The sequence below is a fragment of the Echinops telfairi genome, unplaced genomic scaffold (assembly GCF_000313985.2).
Source record: "Echinops telfairi isolate 266 unplaced genomic scaffold, ASM31398v2 ScPeMD7_7459;HRSCAF=8497, whole genome shotgun sequence".
In the NCBI taxonomy this organism is placed as follows: Eukaryota; Metazoa; Chordata; class Mammalia; order Afrosoricida; family Tenrecidae; genus Echinops; species Echinops telfairi.
In genome coordinates, this window is record NW_022111359.1 from 4,075,638 (window position 1) to 4,078,801 (window position 3,164).

The 3,164-nt window shown below is 56.2% G+C and overlaps 1 protein-coding gene across 1 annotated transcript in view; it reads left to right on the top strand.

Annotated features, from left to right (window-relative positions):
* The window catches only part of NFIC (nuclear factor I C), a 65,123-nt gene that overhangs the window by 58,253 nt on the left and 3,706 nt on the right, over positions 1-3,164 (top strand). The window lies entirely within an intron of this gene.

Here is a 3,164-nt window from a genome sequence, read left to right on the forward strand (position 1 = left end):
ACAGTTAGTCTGAGTTTATCCCACACACAGTCTTAAGTATATCCCTCACACAGTCTTAAGTACATGCCTCACACAGTCTGAGGATGGGATGGCGGGGCGCACAGTGGGGGCAGCGTTCTGAGGGCTGGCCCTGCAGACTTCAGACTCCTCTCCCGTCAGCGGCCTGAGCAAGGCGCTCAGGGTGCCTGTGTGTGCAGCCATTGACTGTGGCGGCCCGCCACCCTCTCAAATCACAGCCTGTGGACACACACCGCCTCCCCAAGCCTCAGTCTCCCCTCTGTAAGATGGGCTGCATGGACAGCTTTCCTCAGGCCTTTATGGGGAGGACCATGGATGGTGCAGTGGTTAAGTGCTCAGCTGCAAGTCAGGTGTGGGGGGGTGGGGGGGGAAGCGCCCAGCCACCCCAAATGCCTCAGGGCGGTTATATGCTGCCCGGTAGGATACCCCCTTTGTTAGGAGCCCTCGTGGCATAGTGGTTATGCATTGGGCTGCCAATCACAAGGTCGGCAGTTCAAAACCACCAGCTGGTGGGAGGCAGAAAGAGAAGGTTTTCTGCTCCAGTAAGAGCTGCACCCTCAGGGACCCACAGGGTGGCTCTGCTCCGTGCCAGAGGGTCACCCTGCACCGACATCGACTCCATGGCCTTTGAGGGGGTCTCATCACCCATCCCACATCCGTGACAAGGGTGGAACCCCCTGTAGAGGTCTGGAAAGTTCGAGCTTGGAGCCGCTCGACAATCGAGGTACCACCGTTATGCGGCGTGGGCGCAGCCCGCAGGGTCACAGGCTCAGCCACGTGGGCTGAGATGGCCAGTTCTGCCAGTGGCCGCTGCCGGCAGGTGCGCTCGGTCACACGCCTGCGTGCATCTCGCTCAGCAAAGCAAACCAGCTGCCAGGGCTCAACACTGCCCCAGCCATTCTGCGGGGCCTGAACAAGAAGCGGCCGCATCTTTCTCCCCCAGAGAGGCCAGCAGGCTCCAACTGCTGGCCCTGCGCTTGGCTAGCAGCCCAGTGCGTGACCCCCAGGACCCCTCCTCCGTCTCCTTGGAGGAGCGTCACACAAAGGTCCAGGCCAAACTGGAGTCTGAGGGGACCCCCTGGGCCAGTTGCACTTTTTAATTTTTTTAATCATTTTATTAGGGGCTCATACAACTCTTATCACAATCCATACACACATCAATTGTGTAAAGTACATTTGTACATTCATTGCCCTCATCATTCTCAAAACATTTGCTCTCCACTTAGCCCCTGGTATCAGCTCCTCATTTCCCCCCCTCCCTGTCCACTCCCCACTCCCTCTTGAACCCTTGATAACTTATAAATTATTCTTATTTTGTCATATCTTGCCCTGTCCGATGTCTCCCTTCACCCACTTTTCTGTTGTCCGTCCCTCAGGGAGGAGGTTATATGTAGATCCTTGTCATCGGTTCCCCATTTCCACCCCACCCTCCCTCCACTATCCTGGTATCGCCACTCTTAGCACTGGTCCTGAAGGGATCACTGATCCTGGATTCCCTGTGTTTCCAGTTCCTATCTGTACCAGTGTACATCCTCTGGTCTAGCCAGATTTGTAAGGTAGAGTTGGGATCATGATAGTGGATAGGAAGCATTTAGTAACTAGAAGAAAGCTGTATGTTTCATCGTTGCTACACTGCACCCTGACTGGCTCTTCTCTACCCTGGAACCTTTCTGTAAGGGGATGTCCAGTTGCCTACAGATGGGCTTTGGGTCCCCACTCTGCACTCCCCCTCATTCACAGTGATACGATTTTTTGTTCTTTGATGCCTGATACCTGATCCCTTCGGGCCAGTTACACTTAAGGCGGAGGGCTCAGACTGTCTGGTGTGGACTTCTTGTGGGAGAGAGATGTGCGTGAAGGGGTGGGGGGGCTCAGGAGCTGGCTGCGGCGTTTCAGGAGATGCTGCAGAACAACAGCCTCTGGGAGAAAAGAAAGGAAGGTGGAGTAGGGGCCGTGCACCTGCCTCCTCACAGGTCCGGGGAGCAGGGGGCGTCCAGGAGACGGCCCTGGGGAAAGCCCTACCCCACCCACCCGCAGCTCCGATCTCACCCCTTCAAACTTCTGTGCTCCACAAACTCAAAACTCAGAAAAGCACAATGGCCACCACCCTGCAGGCAGAGCAGGACATTGAAATCTTTGCAGAGTAGACAACCTCCCCCCCCCCCCCCACAGAGCAGCCAGTGGGCGCGAACCACTGACCTTGTTGTCAGCAGCTCCCATGGCTCAAAGGGACAAGATTTGAGTCCCTCGGGGCTGTCAGAATTTCATTGTGACGTGATGGCAACTGAAGACCATACATTCCTCAGGAAAGGCTCAGAGAGACCAAACTCACCCAGAGGAGAGACTGCCATCGAGTAGATGCTGCCTCACAGCAACCCCGCCGAGCAGAATAGAGATGCCTCTGTGGGTGTCTGAGGCTGTGCGTCTCCATGGGAGCAGACAGCCTCCTCGTTCCTCCTTGGAACAGCTGGTGGTTTTGAACTGCTGACCCTGAGATCAGCAGCCCAACGCAGAGCCCACCGCACCACCAGGGCCTGACAGACGCAACCTCCCTGCCATCGAGGGATGTCAACCCATCGCCCTCCTCCAGGATAGGCCAGATCCGTAACTCGGCACGGGAGCAGACAGCCTCGTCTCTCTCCTGAGGAGTGACTGGTGGTTTCGAACTGCTGACCTGTGGTTAGCAGCCTGTGCATAATCTCTATGCCGCCAGGGCTCTATAGGGTCCCGCATGTATTTGGCCACATCCCCCTTTTCAGGAAAGAAAAAATTGCCCCTCCCTCCCCACAGTCCCCCGCCATTAAGCACGTTCATACTGTAGCCCATAGTCCAAGACAAGAGTGCAGGTGTCTGCTTTTCAGCCCTCTGCAATGTTGCAGCCCCCCCAAAGGCAGCAGCCCCCCCTTTGGGGACCACTGGGTTAGACCCAAATGGAGGATCCGTGAGAAACAATAGTATCCCATTCCGATGGCTTCATGTGGCACTGCCTCTCTGCCTTCCCTCGCATGTTCCGTGGTGGTGTCGTGCACAAAGAGACACGCCAGGAAGTCCCCGGAGACATGCATGCTAGAGAGGCCACGAATAAACACAGGGAATCGTTGCTTCAGTCTGAGTGTACCCCACGTGCAGTCATCGTGTACCCCACG